The sequence below is a fragment of the Lonchura striata genome, chromosome 5, assembly GCF_050655825.1.
Source record: "Lonchura striata isolate lonStrDom1 chromosome 5, ASM5065582v1, whole genome shotgun sequence".
NCBI lineage: Eukaryota > Metazoa > Chordata > Aves > Passeriformes > Estrildidae > Lonchura > Lonchura striata.
The window spans coordinates 54,061,693-54,084,648 of record NC_140707.1 but is presented as its reverse complement, the minus strand read 5'-3'; the positions used below and the strand labels follow the sequence as shown (position 1 = coordinate 54,084,648).

The window sequence follows — 22,956 nt, the reverse complement described above, 5'->3', positions numbered from 1 at the left end:
CAGTTTGGTTTTAATATTAAATTTTTCTTTTTTTAATTTTAAATTTTCTGGTTCTTTGAATAGCATACTTTTTTTTCTTATAGAGTTATTTCCTTGTAAGATCATAAACCTTAATCTCCCTCAGTGTATGGCATGTACGTAATCTAATATGCCAGACAGATAGATGGCATCCCAATTTAAGACCTCTCCAGTGACCTCCCATGTAGTTTTCCTCTTTGAATATATTGGTTTTAAATATCTTCCTTGGGTAAACCTCTAATTATTTGTGCCTTCCTGGGGGTGAACCTTTTTAAATTAAACAATAACTAACATTATTAGTGAGGAAAATGAAGTTAGACTTTTAAAGAAAATTAACACAAGTAAATTGTTATAGCTACAATTTTTATTTATCTGAGTGTCACATGCCAATCTCATTTCTTCCTTATTCCAGAAGGTCAAAAGTAAACAGCAGCAAGAAAACCAGATAATCTAGTTGTGTCTGGTACTAAAGCCTTTGCCTTTCATTTCTGTGCCTTTCTTCTCTTGGCTTATTAAAAATATAGAAAGCCATATTATTCTTCTTGGTGAATATTGAACCAGTGTCGCCCAAAAGAATCTGGGTTTTGCCCTAAACCAGAACAAATATGTTCAGTTACTTCCTATCTTTTGGTCTTCCTCTGCACCCAAGGAATGTGTTTTGTTGACTCTTGTCAAGTTAGACCCAGAGTGTCAGCTGAAGGGGGGGAATGGGATCGACCACCACCTACTTGGAAAGGCATATCTGAGCCTTAATTTGATGCTGTCAACAAACATAACAACTTTTCCATAATTTTGCAACTCTTCCTCTTGTAAATTTCTCAGTTATTTTGTTCTGACCTTTTATGTACTCATTTCAGTGAAATTGGCAATGGCTTAAAAAAAAGGTCTATTTGATGTTTTGGGCTGTTGAAACAGAAGAGCAGATGGTAGCAGAAACTAACAGGAGACCTCTGCAGACAGTTCTGACAAAAAGGGCAAAAATGTTGTTTAAACCACCAGTATTAACAAAAAAAGAAAGGAAAAAAGTTACTATAATCTGTCTCTAAAATAAGCTCTTCTTCATAGAAGCATATGTTTGTATTGTATTACCAGTAATTTCATGGTGGGAAAAGCTAAATGATCTCAGATCTGACACAGGCTAAAAGCAAGATTTACCATGGTTCAGCTGTTGTTTAGGAGCTTGTTCAGCTGCTCTAAATCATATATTTAAGATCCAACACAGATTAGTTAATCCAACAAAATGTTTCAGTGCATTGAACTGTGCCGGACTTTAGCAGAGCAGAAGGGGAGGAGCCATGTTGACCTCCATGACTGACTATTCACTAATGTCTTTAAAAATTTCTGCCTAATTTCCTGCTCTGTGGAATGCAGCTCAGAAATCTCTAAGACAGATTCCCATTAGTTAAGTGCAGCAGGAAAACATTATTAGTAAATGAAAAAAATATCTGCTCTCTAAAAAAAAGTTCAAAAAATTTCATTTGCACTACATATGATCATTTTTTCTGTATACCAGAATGCCATATTATCCTAAAATTGCTATTCTTATCCTTATTTCTGGTTACAAATATAGTTTGAGACCTGAAAAACTTTCCATTACAATTTTCATCAAATCAGATAACTTCTTATAGGAATGCTTATTTCAAAGATTAAGCATTCTTACATTGTGGAAAAACATATGGTTGCTGTGTATAAAAGAAAGAGTAGAAAAGAAAGTTCAAAAGCTGACAGCCTGGGAGCAACTCTGTCTCTGTTATGAGGCCATAAAGAGGGTGGTGTGAAGTATCATGGCATACAGACCTTTGCTCTCCATTTTCTGAGTGAACTATAAGAAAAAACTCAATACTTAATTCAATTTTATTAGCATTTCTTGAACTTCCACAGAAGTTATTTTGCAGAATAAATTTAACCACACACAATGACCCAGGCTGCTCTATTCACTTTCATTTCCAGTCAACTTTTTTTTTCTATTACAAAAAAATACAACTAATTGCACCTGGCCAAAAGCAAAGAATTATTTTTCACCTTCTCAGATCACTGTCTTTGAACTTTACCAGCAGATACCCAAGGAAACAAACACAACAGATAATGTCCAGATTCCAAGGGAGGACTCATGAACATGTAACCTCCAGGCGTCTAATGATTTCCAGGTGCATATCACCACGTGTCTCATCCTTAATTAATTATCCAGCTGGCCTGGTTTGTCAGAAGCACTAGAACAGCACAGGCATATCTTGAAGGTGGGCTGAGTGGTTGAACTTCCAGTTCTGTCTGAGATTAGAGAAAACAGTCAACATGCTGCTATAAAAAGAGAGTTTCATACAAAAAGAGAGTTTCATACAAGTAGAGGCAAGCTGAAAATCCAGTTACAAAACTCCAGTGTTTTCCATGAAAAGTACAGCAATAGTCTTGTTCAAAGTCAAATGCATGAGTTTTGACTCAGTTATCAGATCAAAGAACATGTAAATTGCAATAGGAATAGCTGAATAGTCCTCGGGGTAAAACACCACATCCCCTGGCAGATAACTGACTTTTCTTTAGACTGTGATAAATGAGAACATTTTAGAGCATCTTCCTTATTCAGTTTGTTTGTTTCCTTTAGCTTTAAAATTACACATCTCTATGTTTTCTTCATGATACAAGCTGAAGCTAGAAAGAAATTATGACCGCTTGTTAGAGACATTAAATGTAAGAGGTGAACCACTTGCAAAAAAAGGAAAGTATTGCAAATCTCTCAAGAAAATGGTTTGATGATCCACTGGAGCATGAGAATCTGAAGTATAGAGAATGGGAAGTGAAATGAAAGTTTTTGGAGCAATCAGATCTATGCCCATTACTCAACAGAGGGCATGTTGTTAAGAATTATCACGTACTGGATACCAGTGATTTACCCCAACCACAAGTTAAAAACAATGCTGGATCAATCATTCAAATGAGCTTGCTTGATTGCCATGGATGCAGCTCAGTAGACTCTGAAATCAACAAATTCAAACCAGTTGTGTTTCATCATGTTTGCTACAACCAGAAAGCTTTAAATATGGGTACTGGAAACATGTCTAGATTATTTAACCCTTTAGAGGTTTATTATTTTTCATTACTAGGTAAGAAAACATCCAGGGATTTTGAGATAAAACATGTGACAACTGTTTTGTGTTTTTACCAAAACAGGACCTTTGACTGAGACCTGGTTGTTGTGGTATTCATAGGGTGTTTAGTTTCCAGTTAAGAAAATATACCTTGTTTCTTCTAGTTTTATATTGAGTTGGACTGGGGTGGATCCCTAAAGATTATCTTTTAACTAAATCACATTTTGCTAAAGAATCATCCAGGAAGGCACATAGTCTTACTTTTGAGGCATCAAGGAAGAGAAAATCTACTACTGCTCTTGGTTTTCTTACTGCTCAGATCTTCTGCTTATATGCTATTTGATTAGATTTTTTTTCTCCTAGCTTTAGTTTATACTTTCTGACTCATTATGTTTTTCTCCACTAGATTAAAGAACTATTTACTACCAGGCATTTTCTTCTCACTTACATGCTGCAATCTAGTCAGTCCTTTAGGAAAACCTCTTAAGTCCCATGGTATAACATTTTTCTCTAGCACTTCAATTATGTTTTCAATGCTCTCCTTGAAATGTAGACACTTTGGCTAGGTTCAATATTCTAGTACTGGCTCTCACTACCCTGTGTACAGAGTAAATCCCTCTTTAATCCTACTTGTTACTCTTTCTTAAATTTCTGGGGATGGAGCATTTTTGCTGTTTGATTTTATTTTCCCTGTAGGAGTGTTCTGGTAGTCTCCTGTCACATTGCTTTTCAGGTCTAAACCCATGTCTTTTCCTGTGTCACTATTTTTCTGGGAACAGAGCCTGATTCTATAACTGCTGCATGTATTCAGTTTTCTAGACAGAAGCCTCTGATTTAGTTTAGTTGAACTTTTATCTCTTAAATGTTTAAATTTGAAATTGTCACAGATTTAATATTTACTGACAGAAGATTAAAAAAAATGCAAGTAGCTTCCATCTAGTACTGATCCTCACACATCCCCAACAGGAGATCATCTATTGATGTGGGCTACAGATGGGATAGTGAAAAATGGTGTCCTATTATCCTTTTAACCTTGGAGAATACGCAAAGCAGAAGCAGAATTTGCTTTAATCCATAGGAATTTACTCCGAACTGTCAAATTATTTCACAGCCCAAGTAATCAAAAAGAAAGAAGCAGGGAAAACAGGGAACTCTGTTTCTTCTTTAATGTCTCTCATTACCTTAAAAACATTTTCTCATAAAGAGTGTTCTCCATTGCAATACTTCTGAATTAGAGGAGGGTTCAAAAATTTATTTTAGTATCTCACACTTTGCATGTTTTCCCCAAAAGCTGAATCTGTATCCCATTTGCAGTCTCCTTTTGAGAGGCCAGAAATCTGGATCTATATATTGCATCTGTAGTAAGGAAAGGCTGTCTGTGACAGAATAAATGAAATATGAATTAGATAGACAATAACTGAATGGCATAAATTTATCTTAGCTCTTTAGAATTATAAAGTGTATATCTTCCATCAGTCATGAGATTCTGCAACTCAGAGGTGATTCTTAATGGAACTGGCTTGCTCTTGAGATAATTTGTATGAAAATTTTAATGCTTTTGAAAAAGGTCTCCGTTCACAGTAGAGATTTTGTAACTCCTTCTACTGTAATCATTGTAAAAAAAATCATATAGAAAAAAAAAATACTCTTTTGATTTGCTAACTGCTTATCAAGGAGACATTTTCAATATGATTTTTCTTCCAAAAGAGAGAAAATAGAACCCTCTCTTGGCTGGTAACTCCATTACATAAAATGTGGTGTTCTGGTCTTAAAATTCATCATCCATCTTTAATGATAATTCAGAAACTAAGAGCTAAGACTCCTTCAGTTTGGCATCCTACATGCAAGTCTTGAAATTGGTGCTGGTATACTCCCCTAAGAGTCAGCTCTTGTGAACTCATCTGGTTTCATTCTAAATTATCTACCATTACAGAATAACCTAGGGAATATTTTCATTTGCTTTGTGAAGAAGATTAAAACCTCTCATTTCAATGGAGACCTATCACATATGTTGGTACTTTGGAGTGTAATGTAGAACTATTGAAAGACTGAATTTGGAAGACACGGATGCAAGATTCAATTTCCTAGACTATCTTGAAAGAGTTTTCTTGTTTGAAGAGTAAATTAAATATACTTCCATAAAGTCACAAGGGATGGAAATCCAGGAGATCTTAGTCTGGTTTACTGTGGAATTGCTTGTTCAAACATTTACCTTTAGTATTTCTAGAGAAAACAGTTCTGCCACTAAGAGTGATTTTTCAGTGATTTTGATTACGCTGTCTTGGCATCTTAGTTCAAAAAAAAAAAAAAAAAAAAAAAAAGCCTGTGGGCTTGGTTTACACAGGTCAATTCCAGTTTCAGATGAAACTGATTTCAGCTGATAACGTGGCCACTGCATTTCTGGAGGGAATAATTTTAACTTATGTTTTAGTGGACATGATCAATAGTCCTGAAAATCTGACACTGAATTCTGTGAAGATGAGCACCCAAAACTGAACCATAAAATTTTAATGCCCTTATTTGAAACCCTTGTCTTAAATGTAACTGTGTCTTTCATTCTCCAACTGCAAAACAGTGTACTCAGATTGCACATAACCTGCCTTACACACAGCTTCCCCAGCTTGGATAACTTATTATTAGAGGAAATAAGTTATTTTAGTTTGAGATCCCAGAGAAATGGAGATACCAAAACATTATTAGCTTGCCTGCTTGCAGAAATAGATGGTCATTTTCCTTTGAAGTTGTACATATTGTATGCTATGTGTAATGGCATAGCAATTCAATGCATGCTCTACCAAAGCTGGCAAATAACTGCAGAAGGATCACATTTCTAGACATTCTCCAGGCTGAACTTCATGGCATTACACATAAATATCACAACGGAAAGGAGCTTTTTGCCCACCTAACCATCAAATTTATTTTGAACACTTGGGTTAGTTAGTGTCTGTTCCAGTTCCTAGTCCACATCAGCTCCACTTAATCCCATCTTGGGCTTTTTGCCTTCAGAAGGTGCTCTTTCTCTATATAGAAAGCTAAGGCTCCTAATTTAAACTTGCAATATATATCACAGAAGCATAGAATGAGTTAGGTTGGAAGGGACCACAGTGGGCCATCTGGTCCAACCTCCCTGCTCAAGCAGCATCACCCTAGAGCACATTGCCCAGGATTTTATCCAGAGGGCATGAATAGCTCCAGTGAGGGATGCTCCACAATCTCTACAGGCCATCTGTTCCAGTGCTCAGTCACCCATGAAATAGACCACAAGGAAGGGCACACTGCTGGCTCATGGACACCTTGTTGTCCACCAGAACCCCCAGGTCCTTCTCTCCAGAGCTGTTTCCCACCAGATTGGCCTCCAGCCTGTACTGGTACATGGGGTTAATCTTCCCCAGGTGCAGGACCCTTTATTTGCTTTTGTTGAATTTCAGACAGCTCTTCTCTGCTCATTGCTTCAACATGTTGAGGTCCTTCCAAAGGGCTGCAAAGCACTCTGAGGTATTGGCCACTCCTCCCAGCTCTGTACTGTCAGCAAACTTGCTTACCTCATTCAAGTCATTAATGAACAAGTTAAACAGTACAGGACTCAGTACTGAACTACCCTGTGCCAGTGATTCAGACCCTCAAATGAGTAAATTAATCAGAGAAAATCTCAATCAACACCACCAACTACCCTGTGCCACTGATTCAGACCCTCAAATGAGTAAATTAATCAGAGAAAATCTCAATCTCTCCTCCATGCCCTGATCACTGAAATTTTTTGAAACCCTCAAATCCTGCAGTGGGATTTTAAGCTCTTTTTTTAGGTTTGGGACTCAGCCCGCAATCAATCTGTAGTAATTTTTCATGTCTTTTCCTAATATGCCTTTTTGTCTTCAGAGCCTGGCAAGTCCTGAAGAGACAGATCCCTGGCTTAGCCAGTAGAAGAAATCCACTTCATTATACCTTCACAGTAAAATCTTAAGACTTTTACTGATTTGAATAAAGTTATTTTCAATCCTGCCATCAAGGGACACTGCAAAACAGAAAGAATTTCTCTCAAAACATTTTGTAGGGATATGTGAACATGTGCCTGATTGTAAAGCTCTCTCAGCCATGGGGAGAGGGAAGCAAACAGGAATTATGCATTGATATCAGACAGCATAAAAAAACCTATGTCAGATTTCAGGCAGATTGTATTTTCCTGTCTTTTAAAAAAATCTCTGTTGGGGGAGAGAATGGAGATTTGTGCCTGAATTGTTTGCTTTCCTCCTTGTCATTACCCATATAACAGTTTAAACTCTTCCTTCTTAATCTGAGGTGACTTACAGAGGTTTCCTATCAAACACAGACACTATACAACACTATATTAGATTATACACTTTGTCAGAAAATTGGCACTTTATATACTAAATGATAGCCTGTGCTCTGAAACCATGCTATCATTCTTGCTCTAAGATCTTGTCAGAGCTTATAAATTAAGTGGGATTTGGCCCTGGAGTTATATGAAAGAGAGGGCTGTAGGAAACAAGAAGATGCTGCCTCAATGCACAGAACTTATTTAAAGAAAAATTCTCTTCCATCTGACCCAGGGCTATCATCTCACCACAGGCTGTCTATTTTAACCTATACATTGCAGAATGAGCAGCAGCATGAGGATACCACCTCATGCTATATTCCCTGATGATTGTATGTTGAGTGTCTCCATCTACAGGAACTGCATCTCCTATTGTGATGCTGTACTATCCAAGCTGATCTGAAACAACAGCCTTGACTGCAGTTCATCTCCACAAGGCAGTAGGTCATTGCTTTAAGAACCTGAGACACCATTGCTAAGAAAACTTCTGCACCCAAGTTACTGCAGAAAAAGGAGGATACAGTGAGCCAGATCAGCTCTCTATCACATTTCCATGTACATTTTTACCCCAGGGAGGAGAACTGAGGAATCCTTGCACTGCAGCACCTTGCTAGCCACTCCTGAGGATGTGGAGAAAGTCCTCTGACTCTGTAACTAGAAAGACTCGGTCAGAAAATGGACAAAAAACATTGCTCTGACACAATGTTCTTGGGACCTCTAACTGTTTTCATTTAGCAGTGAATATCTCACGGTAACTGGGATAACTCTGACTATAATTTGGTCTGGCAGCCTCCCCAGAAGGAGAACTAAATGCTGTCTTCACACCTGCAGGTATGTTTACTTCAGGGGCAGGTAGCTGAACCATCTGCAGAGCTCTTTGCTATTCTTAAAAAAGGACACATCCAATTTCAAAGTAATTATTAGGCTTGCATGGTGCATTGGTTTCAGACAGATAAGGTGTGTGCAAACCACATGGATGATCACTGAAAACCTCAGTAGTGCTGTGTTCCTGAGTTGTTCAAGGACTCGAAGCCTCAGTAGCTTTGCTGCAGAATGCAAGTGAGGCTATATTTGTGTGCAAAATAAAAGAAACACGAATAAGTTTATAGGAACACACAAGTCTTTCTTCACGTCTGAAACAGAAGCAATACGATTTTGAGTTAATATGACAGATAAGGAAGATTTTTTTTTTTTTTTTACCAAGTGTAAATGAAGCTGGTTTGGGTAAAAAACACCTTGTGGACAAGAGGCAGCAGGGTGTCAGAACGCCCAGGTTTTGGTACACCCTGGGTTCAAGCCCAGCACACAGGGTTGTGCCAGCAGCCGGCTGCCCTTCGCCAAGGCAGAGCTGCTCCTGTCCTGAACGCCCTGCCAGCACGGATCCACGGGGCAGAGCAGGGGTAAAGATGGCACAGAGGCTTCCTACTCCGGGTCTTCTTTAGGAGCCTTCCTGCTGCTGCCGGCGCGAAGGGAAAGCCGGTGCCAGCAGCAGCAGCAGCAGCAGCAGCAGCAGCAGCTGCCCGGCAAGCGTATGGTGACAGTGCTCTCTGGTGGCAGCTGGGCTCCTCACCCAGCGCCAGCATCCTCCCAGCCTGCGGAAAGCGGAGGATGTGCTGGACTCCAGCCACTCCTCTCTGTGTCAGCACAGCGCAGGAGCAGTGCTTATTTTCAAAAGCTTTGTGGAAAACGGGTTTTTCTGCTCTGTCATGCTGGCACTTTTTGTTTGTTTGTTGGTTTGTTTTATTTGCCACAAGCTGAAAAGAAATGCCTTCCTGGCTCTAAGTTAATGCCCACATACCAGTCTCACCAGCATGAAAACTCTTGGTACAGTATAATACAGAACAGGGACTCCCATAATGCCTGTAATCTGGAGATCTCCAGACACTTTATAGAGCCCTCTGATGATGTTTACAGTTCCAGAGTAAAGGAAATATTCATATAGATGGGACAGCTGTAGAGGGCCAAGAGGCCTGTAAGTTGAAATATAATAAGGAATATTGAGTTTTGTCTCTGCTTCCTACAGAAAGGACAGACTCACAAATACCAGAAGCCACATGCCAGACATGTCAGATTTTCTTCTAATAGTGTTATCAACTAAAGGTCACAAAGGGTTTATCAACACAGGATCATGGAATGGTGATCCTGTGTTGGAAGGGAGGGCATCTCTAAAGGTCATTTGGTTCAACCCCTCTGCTGCTCAAGCAGGGCCATGTAGAGCTGGTTGCCCAGGACTGTGCAATTCTCTGTTAATGCTTCATCACCTTACTGTGAAAAACTATTTCGTGATTCAGTGATTCCAGTGTTTCAGTTTGTGCCCATTGCCTATTGTCCTGTCAGGCATGTCGTAACATACACCAATATTCCACATTTCATGGTGCACAAGCCTTTTCTACATCCAAACCCATCTGTACTGGCCATTTGGATGCTTTAACCTAACACCCTTTTGCTGTGTGCAGAAGCACTTGACCAACAGGTTGTTAGAGGGAGTACCTATCCATCACAAGGGAATTAGTATGTATTATTTTGTTTATATGGGAGTCAGGCAAAGAAGAAGAGTTTTCAACAACTTAGTGAAATGTTGCCATGAAGGCTTTCTTTGCCAGTGGGATGGTTTCTAATGCATTAATAATTGTGGCTGTGTATCTTCAGTTCTCAGCGTTTGCTCTGGCACCTCTGCCCAGGGCTTGCTGGCAGACTTGAGTTTGCACTGACTGTGTACTGAATCAAGCAAAGGCAAGTGGGGCCAGAAGCAGAGGCTGCACATACACATGCTCAACACAGCCTCAGCAAACAGACTACTGCCAAAGGAATGTGATGACATGGTATTGCCAGTCTGGAGGGCAGGCAGGCAGCACCTGTCACAAGACTTCAGTCTATACAGACTATAGAATTAGACATTTTAAAGTAAAAAAAATCTGCTAGAACATACCCAATTAACAATTCTTGAATTCAGTCATGTACCTTTTACACCAGAGAAACTCAGCTGAAACCAGAAGACAAGCAATAGGCATTATTTGAATTAGCAAGCCTGTAACTCAATGCAAACCTTACTCTCACCTATGAGGGTGAGACTGAAACAAGGTGGCTGGAGAGCTAAAATAATATTAATCTAAATATACAGAGTCAGTTCAGACTTAAGCTACCACATGGCACCTGATTCCCACAGGCTCACAGCTCAAAGCAAATGAGAAGACCTCAACTTACAGTCAAAAAGACTGACGTTATACCAAAACTTTTTGTGCTTCTTGTAGGCTAAAAGAGGTTAATCCTACCCCTAACCTTAGCATACATGTTTTCTTTTTTTCTCACTAGGTCAGTAATATTCCCACTGAACTCCCTGAAGTGGATCTAATTAAAGCAGGCAAGCTGTTCTACATTAGCTGGATTTCACTCTCCACAAAATACACATAATCTCTTCAAGCATTTGTGCAGTTTTCTTTGAATACCCAATATTAAAAATTAAACATTTCACACAGATTTCTTTTAAATAAGTAATTAAAAAAAAATCCACAACCAGTGCATGAACAATCAAAGAAAAAGAGAACAGAAAAAAACTGTGTTAAAAGATATCTGTCAGAAACTCTTCTCTTGTTTTTACATTGATCTCTCCAGAATCAGCCTGGTAGAGCTGGGACAAGGACCTTGATCCTGAAAAGAAGATATCAGCAACACTTCAAGCTGTAAGATTCACAGCAGGTTGCTATGGTTATTCAAATCTTCAACAGGAGAGAAATAAATTCTCCAGGTCTCTGCAGCACAAAATATCTCAACCATCTCACTGTCAGGCTCTCCACATGGTGGTGGGCTTCATCAGCATCACCCTAAATCTAAACATCAAATGGAGGTTGTTTAAATATTTAAGAGAAATTAAAAGCAATTTACTCTAGAAGATGGAGGGAGGGAAGGAGGGAAGGAAGGAAGGAGGAAGGGAGGGAGGGAGGGAAGGAAGGAGGGAGGGAGGGAGGAAGGGAGGGAGGGAAGGAGGGTGGTTGCTGATGGGTTCCTTTCAACTCAGCTTATTTTGTGAATCTGTGATTCTATATCAAGGAAGGCTTCAAATCAAACTGTTCTCTGGTGACTGAGAACTTTCTCAGGTGTCTTCTCTTCAGGATGTCCTGTTCAGAGGGCTGTACTGTACAGTGCTTTTGTCCCCATGATTTAGGCTCAACTCCCAAACCAGGGATGCATTTAATGGTTTCAACCAGACTCCAAAATACCCCATCACTCTGTAGGGTCATACTCTCTGATTTGCTGTTCCTATTCAGCAATTTTCTGCTTATTCATCTGAGGTCACATTAGTTTTCAGCAACAGCATCACACTGAGCGCTCTTGTTCAGTCAATTATCCATCCTGACTTCTAATTCCTTTCAGGGTCACTGTTTCTCTAGAAGCAACCTCTGCATGTGAAACCTATTATCCTTGTTCCCAAACACACAACCTTGCACTTGTGCTGGTTAAATAAGACCCACTTTCCATATTAACTAGCTTGATCTGTCGAATGATCCAACTTTACCACTGTTTACTCCTACTAATGCTGCTTCCTCTGCCAATTTTACAGGCACTGATTTCCTCACTTGTAAACTATTAATAAAACCTCTGAATTTTATTAGACTGAAAAAGATTCCCATGGAACCCTGCTGGAAATACCCTCTGTGGATGATGATTCCTGATTTACAATTCCTCTTTTGAAATCCATCAGACAATTATAATCTGTTTATTATGTGCTACATTAATTTTGTATCATTTTAATTTTTTAATTGGAATGTCATATGGTATTAAGTCAAGTGCTTTTGAGAAGTGCAGGTAGATGTCAACACAGCTCCTCTTACCAGACTATCTTATCAAGAAACAAAGTTGTGCCTTCTTAAGCAGATCTGTTCTCCATAAAGTAAGATGTGCAACAGTTGCTGCCTAAAACTGTAGATTGAAACAATTCTGGATTCTTAATGAGTAATGAGAAGCCCAATTTTAAATGGGAAACAGACCAGTTGCATTTTCTTACTGCGAAACCCAAAGGTTTTCAAATCAAGTTCACTGCATTTTTTGTAATACATACTGTAAATGTTAAAACTCAAAGTTTATGGGATGGGATCTCATTTGGGATCTCTCAGCACTTCAAGACACAAACACTTACCTACTCTGTAATATAAGGGGATGAGATGGACTGAACAGCACATTTTCTTACTCCCTCCACATACTGTTTAACTAGTTCCTGTCTATCATCTCTAAGGAGACCTTGTGGAAGAGTCTATCTCAGCTGTCTCTGTGTAGAGAACATGTCCTATAAGGCAATAGAAAATATCTTGTTGACATTTGATGAGAAATCTAGAAGATTGTTTCAGCTTAAAGGTGTAATAGACATGGGAGAGAATGCAGAATGTAGGGTTCTTGGGTTGAGATAAGGTCAGGGAGAGATCACTCACCAAATATTGTCATGGGCAAATTAGGCTAGAATTTGGGATATTAATTGAATTTATTACTAACAAAATCAGAGCAGGATCATGACAAGTAAAATAAGATCTTAAAAACACCTTCTGCACACCCTTCCCTCCTTCCCAGCTCTACTTACTCACCCAGTGGCACAAGGAGACAGGGAACAGGAGTTATAGTCACTTCATCCCATGTTGTTTTTGCTGCTGCTCAAGGAAAGGAGTCCTTCTCCTCCTCCACTATGGGGTCCCTCCCATGGGAAATATTTATCCATGAACCTCTCTGAGTCCATCTCACAGGCAACATTCTCCATGAACTGCTGCAACACAGCTCACTCTTCCATGTGGTGCAGTCCTTCAAGGACAGGCTGCTCTATCAGGAAACCTGCTCCAGCATGGGTTCTTTTCTCTATGGGTCTGCAGGTCCCTGCCAGGAGCCTGTGCCAGCACAGGCCTCCCATGGTGCCACAGCCTCCTCTCAGGCATCCATCTCCTCTGGCATGAGTCTTTGCCATGGGCTGCAGGTGGATCTCTGCATCTCCACCATCCTCCATGGGCTGCAGGGGCACAGCTGCTTCACCATGGTCTTCACCACAGATTGCAGGGCATCTCAGCTCCGGTGCCTGGAACACCTCCCACTCCTGCACTAACCTTGGTGTCTGCAGAGTTGCTCCTCTCACATATTCTCATTCTGTTCTTCTCTGGACACAATTACAACCATGCAATAATTTTTTTCTTCCTTTTTTTGTTCTTAAATATGTTAACACAGAGGCATTACCACAATTTCTAATTGGGCCAGCCTTGGCCATCTGTCTTGGAATCAGCTGGAATTGGCAGAAGCTTCAGCAGCTTCTCACAGAAACCATCCCTGTAGCTCCCCTGCTAGCAAAATCTGGCTGTACAAATCCAAGACTTGGACATCCTTAATGTGGTGCTGGCTTCTTATAGAGAAAAGTATAACACAACTTAAAAGAAATGGGGAAGAAAAAAGATTAATCATAACATTTATAGTGTTATAAAACATTATAAGCAAATTTTAGACCATCCCTCAGCTAATCCTTCAGTACCTGATTATGGTTTCAGATGTCCTGAAGCCCTTTATATAATGATGTTCTTCTACTGTATAGACATTTTGCAATTATCACTATAGCTGCTTGTTTAAAATAATAAAAATATTGAAGTAGATAAATAAGGCCTAGGTTAACAAAATATATCATCCAGCCATTATCCTTTCAATGTATGCATCCTGCTGGCATGGTTCAGAGTTCATTTACATGATAGATGCTTCTACTTCAGCCTAAAGCAAGGCTGGTCTTCATGTCATTTCCTGTCAGGAGTTGCTGGACCTCAATTATTTATTTGAGATAAATGATGCAATAACAACACGCTTTGCAGTCCAAAAGCCACCTTCATCAACTGTAGAATGCCTGCCTTACTGTTTGATTCCCATCCCCCCACAAGACACTTTCCACAGTAAAGTAAATGATTCTGGTACCTAAGCAACACAATATCCACTTATTTTGCTCCTTGTAAACAGCCCAGCTGCCTCAGCCATCACAGCAGCTTTCTTTTTCCCTCCACACCATCCTAGCAAAAGGTAACAGGAGAAGGAGAGGAAGGTAACTTGTAAAGCCTGTGGCCAATGCACCAGCTGAAGGAGCTAAAACTGGTTAGGCCTTATTGAACTGGCCCATGTTACACTAATTTGTCTGCTCTGCTGACTGGGGAACAATCTAAGGAGGAGAGAGGAAAGGGGCTAGAAAATTTTCATAACAGAGACAACTTCTTTACCTTTTTACTTTATCCAGCCTGCTGATGAAGTGAACAAGGGCTCACAGGGCTGACTAAATTCAGCAAGAAATTAAAAATCACCAGAAATCAGTTAGTTCTGTCACAGAGCAGTACTCAGTGAGATCAAAAGCTGTACAACAAATTAAATTCAAGTCTATCACCTCTGTGTGCAGTTCTCAGTTTATGTATATAGGAAATGCAAAGGAAGATACCCCATGGGGTGTGGCAAAGATTAATCTATTAATGTGTTGTATTTGAAAACCTAAAGTGCTATTAAGTGCTAGACTGATTATTTTAATCAACACTGTTTTCACACCATCTGCAGTTCTATGACTACAAATGTAACTGTGGAATTATATCCCAGGTATACAGAATCTGTCTTCACCTCTCAATTCGTATTTCATCATTAACTCAGCATCCAAATGTTTAAGATTAAATCAGGTTCAACTGCAGGATGAAACATAAAATAAAACACAGTATTATCACATTTCTTCTTCTGAAGAGCCCAGACACGTATTGTTGGATAATCAATTGTACCTGAACCAGTTTTGATGTACATAGTCTAGATATTCTTGCATAGGAGCCACAAGCAGGAGGGTGAAAAATGTAAGCTTTTTAATTTTAATTTTCCTCAGTGATACAGTAACTGGGAAAAACAAAGTTTAGGCAGAAGACTTTCAGCTCTGAAACAACAGAAAGTCACATACTTCATATTTTCTATTTACAGGTTAATGCTTTAAAAACAAGCAGAATGAAATGTTTTGTTAATTGCACACACTAAATACCTTTTGTAATGTTAAGAGAAAAGCAGGCAATAGATAAATCAAAAGAGAGAGGGTTTAGCAAGAAATCTGGCAATGCTTACTAAAGAAACAGCACTGAAGTGCTAAAGAATTTCATCCTAAATTTTATCTGATGTTGCTCTGCACTGATAAATAGCTTTGGATCGTGCTCCTATATGTTACAGCTATGGTAAAGATTAGCTCTTAACCTTGATACTAGAGGGTTTTGTTATTCTTTATAAAGCAATCTGTGGATGAAAAGCCAACATCCCCACCCCATCCCTGACTCAGAATGACACCTGCCATGGACAGAATGGCACCTGCACCAACTCTTTTCATACAGCCCAGTCTGCAAAGCCAGTGGAGCTACAGGGAAGAGGACAAATTAACAAACAACCAAACTATTATGAAACATGCAATTACAGCGAAAGTAAAGCTCTTACAAGGGTACAAAAATCATAGCTACCCCATGTCAGTGCGAGAAAATAAGGGGAACCAGGGTGCCAAAGAGATGTAAGTTTATTCCCTTGCCTATCTTTCCCTTACCCTTCCTTCCACTCCCTTCTCTGTTTTCTTCTGCAGTAAGATGTGTTCAAAGATTCTAGAGTTTGAGTCATTTTTCTCCATGGACAAATATGTCAAAAAGGCTGGAGATTTCTAGCCAAAAATTCAAAAAGGTTAATTTGTTCCTGAATTTACATCTGCAAATCTTCACAGGAAGCAATCTGTGTAACCTCCATGAATTAAACATACCACAGCCAAAAGCCTTTGGCACCAGCTGGGGATTAATGACCAGCTGAAAAGATGGCTTGAAGAAAGTTGAGCCATCATTAAGCCAGTGTTCTAATGCCAGGGTTATTGCCATTATAGGCCTTTTTATAAGCACAGAAGAAAATAAATATTACAGAGCAAGTAGTTTCTTGTATTGAGCCAATATCCCTCCTAAGGGTTTCTGCAGTTTTGAAGAGTGATACTTTTACTCTTGACACATTTTTCCAAAGGCCTTTAGGAACCAATGCCTGAATTGCCTCATACTTGGAATATCTTCCAGAAATGCTGGAGGAAGGACCACAGAAATGAGCCAGCACTTATTTTGGTTGAGATGGGCCACTGTAGGTTATTGGCAATAGGTAATGGTTGGAAAAGCACCACTTCTAAACCCAGTTTCTCATTTCCAAATGCACTATCATAGTCTAGAAAGTCTGTTTCTTGTTTGGAATGATTTCTGGGAACACCTGTGGGTCTGTATAAAATTTAGTGCCATTATAAATGCTGGAAGGCCAAGCTTTTGTAAATGGCCCAATCTTGGCTATATGGACAAGGGCTGGATGACTGAATGGAAAATACTTAGTGATGTTAAATTGCAAAAGAAATGATCAAAAGGTTGCATCGTCTTACTGTCAGCATAAACATAATTATTGCTTTTTAGACCAACGTAAATGAGAAGATTTTAAATTCACATATATTCAGGCTATTAATTTGTAGCTCTTTATGGGACCATTTTTATCTGTTACCATTCCATACTCTTGCATGCTGCAGTAAATAGTAGGGAACAACAAAAAGTGCAAGTGCAGAGTCTGGGGAAGCATAGTAGGAGTCAGTGGTACATGGACAGAACTCCTGCTGTGAAGGGTTCTCTTACTGAAACAACACTTTGGCTTTAAAATTATGCAATCCACTCTTATTAACACTGTGCTCTGTTCCCTATTACTCATTCCCGAACCAATTATTATAACTCTTGGCTTTGCTGCTCCACTGTAATCTTTATGAACCCATATCTGAACAAAACCATGATTACATGAGAGGGTTCCAATGGTGCTTCCATAGCATTGTATCCCAGTCAAGAACCTCATATACCATAAAACAAGTAAGGCAATTATATAGATTTGAAATTATACTTTAAAAATTTAAAAAACAGGGAGTGATAAAAACAGTGTCTCTATATCAGTCTAAAATGCTGAGCCTTCCTACATGCAGCCTTTTCCTTAAATTTCTTACTGTCCTTTTTCTTAAGTTACATGTAGTTTCTCAAACTTAGAGAAGTTAGAAGAAAATGAGCCTCATTCATGGGTAATATGGCAGGACCCACAACAAAGAAAGAATTAATATATGCTTCTCTCTTTTGAACAGTTAAAGCCATATCAGAATGTGAATACTTTATCTAGGGACAGCCTTGTTATCCATGGTTAAATCAACCTGACCAAATAATTGAAGAAGGTAATTTAGGTCTTTGATGTAGGAGAGAAAAGATTTGACATGCAGCCTCATCTGCTTTTGGGTCTTCTGGCAGTCAGAGTTATTTGAAACATCTCATCTGTTAGCTCCTACAAAACTCCACAACACCACTCACATAAGGAATAAAAAACTTGGTTTAATTCAGAATTCAGCTAATTCTAAAGCTTCCACTAGCATTTTTTTCCACCACTTCCTCACCTATATATAGTCCCACTCCTTTTATCAGCTACTGGAGGCCAGACAAGGGCAGAAAAGAAATTATTCTAGAGAGCTTTTGAGCTTTTCACACTTTCTACTTTTTTTTTTTTTTTTTTTTTTTTTTTTTTTTAATATTGTAATACCTGATGTGGATAGGGATATGAGATTAATCATCTGGGATTTATTCTGTCTGGAATATGAACAAGAGAACAGTTTCTACAGGAATTAAAGTAAGATTCATCTGACAAACTAATTCAAGCAAAAGCACAATTTAGGCTTCTAGAGGAAATCTACACGTTTGAAATATTTCACTTTTTTTAATAGGCCCTTCATTGGACATGTTAGCTGGCATATTCTTCTATATTATTAATCTGTTTCAGTCCTCTTCTCTTTACTTTACAGATATGAAGAAAAATGGGTACCTCATTAATCAGCTTCAGTCCAGTAACAAGTAAGGCAGAAATTTCACTGACTAGATTTTAATGTGTTGGCTGGAGAAAAAAAGTAGATGTAAAAATAAGCAAAATTGAAAATCATCTGATGCATAACTCCACCCAATACAGGCAACTAAGTAGTCTTAATCATTACTAATTACTATAAATATTTCAGCCTTGTTTTTTTTCTACATATATCCTGCAGAAGTAAAACTTCTATCATTGAAAACAATAGGGATTTCACATTCAGCCAAGGTACATTTATGTTAACAAGTGATAGGCAGAAATTCTGTACCAGTGACACAAAATAAAGGAAAATAAAAATCAAGGTTTGGGAAGTTCTAGCTGGCAGTTAAACCTCTAAGGGCTGCACTAGCAAAGTAAAAGGTTTAGCCCATTCCTACCTGGTTACTTTGCTTAAGTCAGCTGCTTAAAGAAATCACTGCAGATGCCTGTGGGCAAATAAAAAATGTTCATAACAGCTAATTTCTGAAAAACAGTCACAGCAATCACAATAGTCAAAAAACCATTAGAAAAATGTATTTCTCAAAATATCACTTTCTACATATTTTTTCTTCATCTTGGATTAGGCATAGTTGTCATGACATGGAAGCTTAAAATATTTGCTGCTGGACTTGGGAAGTTACTGAAAATGAAACATTTAAATAAACAGCTTTTACAAATGTAAGGTATTGCAGCAAGATCATTAAATGCAGCTGGAATCCGGTGCAGAATCTTCAAAGGCACCAGGAAAATAACACTATTGTAAAAATTATGCAATTACATTTTCCCAGCAGGATTCCAAAGACAATTATCCTTGATGATATATTGTACTTATCTATATCTCTCTGACAGGGACCAAACAGTGCTCACGTCAACCCTGTGAAGTGGTAAAGCACCATCCACCCCATCTTCTAGAGAGGAAAAATAAGGTACAGTTGGGACAGTGAGAAATACAGGTATAATAAGTCAGCAGCTAAACTGTGAAAAGAACCAAGCACTTTCTACTCCTAATTTGACATTTGTCACCTAATGAAATATGAAAATATTACTAGAAGTAGACAAGTGAAACAATATAGGTACCAAATAAACACTACATAGTAACTTCATAGTCCATGTCTCCAGGTTCCATTCTCTAAAACTCCTACTGCCATCTCCCCCACGTCTTTCTCTCTGCAGTCAGAATCTGAATAAAGATCTAAGAAACCTATTTAACATTCTTCCCATTTCTAATCTTCTATTGAAAAGATTAGCTAGTTGACATCAGTGCAACTTCTTTCAATGCAAACTTCTGTCATAACAGAAGAACAATAAAATCATTACATAAGAAAAAAACATAACTGACAAACCAGGAGCCTTTCCATTTTTCTATGTCCTTAATTTTCACATTTCCATTTTCTATTTTTTTCTTTCCCTGTTGAATGTCTGCAAAGAATCTCATCTATTTCTAACATATTACTTACTCTAGTACAGTCACCTCCCTTCTCAACATTTTTTCATGTGTTTATTATTCTTTTACATGAAATCACATTCTCTGAAAGTCTGTTCCCAAGTTGCTCATTTTCAGGTGATTTTTATCATGCTTCTTGCCAGTAACAGAAAATTGTCTTCCTTATGTTATGTACCAGAGTATGCACTTCATAATTTAAGTTAGTTCATGCAGGGGTCACCTCAAAATTCCTATTGTTTCAATTGGAAGAGAGTCCAGAGCTGATGACACCTCTTCCATATTACTCATGGCTTTGTGATTTGCTGTCATTCTCAAACCCTTCTATTTTAAATTCCCTGCAGGAGCAATTTCTTCCTGCTGTAGCTGCACAGTCTTATGCCATCCTGTACTAAGTAACATTGATAACACTGTTTACCTGGGGAAAAATTTGAGATTTCCTGTCTGGAGGAAAAGCTCTCTAAGACACACAGACAAATTCACTAGACTGCAAACAACTTCTATGAAGTCATCTAAAACATCCATCACAGAAACAAAAGAAAGCAGAGTTGATTTCTTTACTATGTTACAGGTCAAATTGAACAGTTACCTTTGCCTTTTCTAGTCTTTGAGAAATACCAGTTGAACACAATATGTTGTAGGGGAAAAAATCAACAGGAAGATGTGTGGGATAACTATAAGATCATTCTGTTCAGCCATGAAAATGTTTTTATTTTACTTTTTCTTTTGGTTCAATAATTCTGAAAGTCTCTTCTACCTTAAGACCCTTTGGACACCTCCATGAAAAGAATTCCTGATGAATTCCCTGATACATTACTGAGAGCATTACTGGAGGTGAGAACATGAGCAAAATCAAAAGATATGAAAGCATCCATATGAAAGTGTCAATTGATCTATGACTTTAAACTTCAAAACATACAAACTCTCTTTGTACTCTGGTCAACAGAAACACTCCCTTTTACAGCTCTTCTTTCCTGAAGCAACCATCTATGGGGCAGCAAGGCAGGTTATCAGTGCAGCACTTCCTGAAGAATAAAGGCAAATGTTATCTACATTCTCAGACTCTTTTGCATCTCAAACCCTACTACAGGAGAACTAGCAAAAAGTGGTTGAACTGCTCTAGTCTGTATCTTACTGCCAAGTTTGGATGCTTTTGCAAATACATTAAAAAACCAGTCTTATTGATCATCTGGAATTAATGGAGAATTATTGTGGAAATTCTGCAGAGCAATAAAGGATAATTCAGTTTTAGAAGAATCTTGTCCAACAGCATAAGCCTTCCTCAGTAATCACTCAGATTCATATATAAGGCATATATATCCAATAGCCTGAATCAAGCAGAGTATAGTCCAGAGCTGGGCAAAGGGAAGTTGAAATGCATCCCTTTAGGAAGGGAGTAGAGCCAGAGTATTCAACATAATCAAGCAATAGTATCCTTTTGATTAGTTTGTAGAGACTTGTTATTTACTGACACAAGGTAGAGCTGCCAAGGCAGCACTATTGTTTATACCCAGTTGTCATTCATGTCCCTCACATTTGAGTGCAAAATGGAAATCACAGAATCACAGAATGGCTTGGGTTGGAAGGGACCTTAAAGATAATCTAGTTTCAACTCCTCTGCCATGGGAACAGGTTGATTAAAACCCCATCCAACTTGGCCTTGAACACTTCCAGGGACAGAGTATCCACAACTCTTGAAGCAACCTGTTCCAGTGCCTCACCACCCCCACAGTAAACAATGTCTTTCTAATATTTAATCTAAAGCTACCCTCCTTAAGGGCTTAATGCCCTTCCCTTTGGCCTTTCACTTCATGCCCTTGGAAAAGGTTTCTCTCCACCTTTCTTGTAGGCTCCCTACAAGTACTGGAAGGCCTAAATAGGTCTCCCCAGTTGTTAGGATGAACAATTCCAATTGTCTCCAATTTTTCTAACAGGAGAGGTGCTTCATCCCTCCAATCATCTTGGTGGCTCTTCTCTGGACTTCCTCCAACAGGTCAATGTCTTTCCTGTGCTGGGGACACCACACCTGGATGCAGCACTCTAGAGATAATGAGATGACTTTAGTTCCTGCTGGCTTTTCTGTATTTGCATTACCACTCAGGTGAGTCATGCTGTGTAAAAAACAATAGAAAAATAGTAAATTAGAATGAGTATGAAGAATATGAAGTTTTTTGCTATTTCTCTAATTTATTTCTAATATTTATTTTAATAGAGTTATGAAAAACTGCTACAAGGGGACAATGAGGTACATAAAATGTGTTATTGCTTATATATAGTAAATAATGTCTGGAATTTATCTCCACTGGGCAAAAGATAATAACTCATGATAACTCATAATTTCAAAAGAAAACTGTCAGATCAAATTTGAGCTATTTTATATATTCCCTAATATAATCACAAGGAGGAAAAACAGATCACAAGTAGAAATCTTCTATAGAGAAGGTTAATTCTCTCAAACCTGACTGATCAAAACATGTTTAAATTAGAGTGAGATTGTTCTTAATCTCAGGAGACCAGAGGAAGTGAAAGAAAGGAACAATTACTTCTTCCTTATCTAAAAGCTATAAAATTTTCCTTTTATGCTTTTATAATTTTTGTGTTAAAGACTATGTGAAGCACACCAAGCAGAAAAGCTATAGAATCTCTTCCTTGGTTAAATCCATTTTATGAAGAAAGTTTGTCAGCTGAATCACTATAATCAAGAAGGGCAAAACTTCAAACCTGACCTTTATGCTTTACACAAATTGTCCTTGTCTCATCATTTCTCTCTCTTTAATGAATAAAAGTGTGTGCTGGCATACAGGTACTAATTATCAGAGAAAACAGTGAGGTTCTGGAACAATATTAAATACAGAAGTGCCATAAGCCTCCTAAAAAACTACTTCTAAGAAGCAGCTGATAAACACTTGAAATGGCAGTGGCCAGCAGCAAGCACCCTCCATCCTATAGTTTCACGTTCTCATTTGTTCACATCTAGCATATCTACCACACATCAGATATTTTTCAGTCTGGCATAGAGCTCTGAATAGAATATAGTTCCCACTTAACAAGGAGCATTACATTAAAATATATCCTGTGTAGCATATTAATGTTTATAGCTGTTGATTTCTTGAATAAATGCTTTTCACTTAAGACTATGATTCTGTTCTACACAATAGTACAAAATGTAATAATAAACAATAAATATGTCCACAGACCACGTACTC

General features: G+C 38.4%; 1 long non-coding RNA gene across 1 annotated transcript; it reads right to left on the bottom strand.

Moving 5' to 3' along the window:
• Positions 1–364: 364 nt before the first annotated feature.
• Positions 365–22,934, bottom strand: LOC146767377 (uncharacterized). The gene is made up of 2 exons (XR_014955716.1): positions 13,008–22,934; positions 365–2,286 (listed from the first exon to the last, which is right to left on the bottom strand). It is a non-coding gene; the product is annotated as an uncharacterized LOC146767377 (long non-coding RNA).
• Between the last annotated feature and the right edge of the window lie 22 nt (positions 22,935–22,956).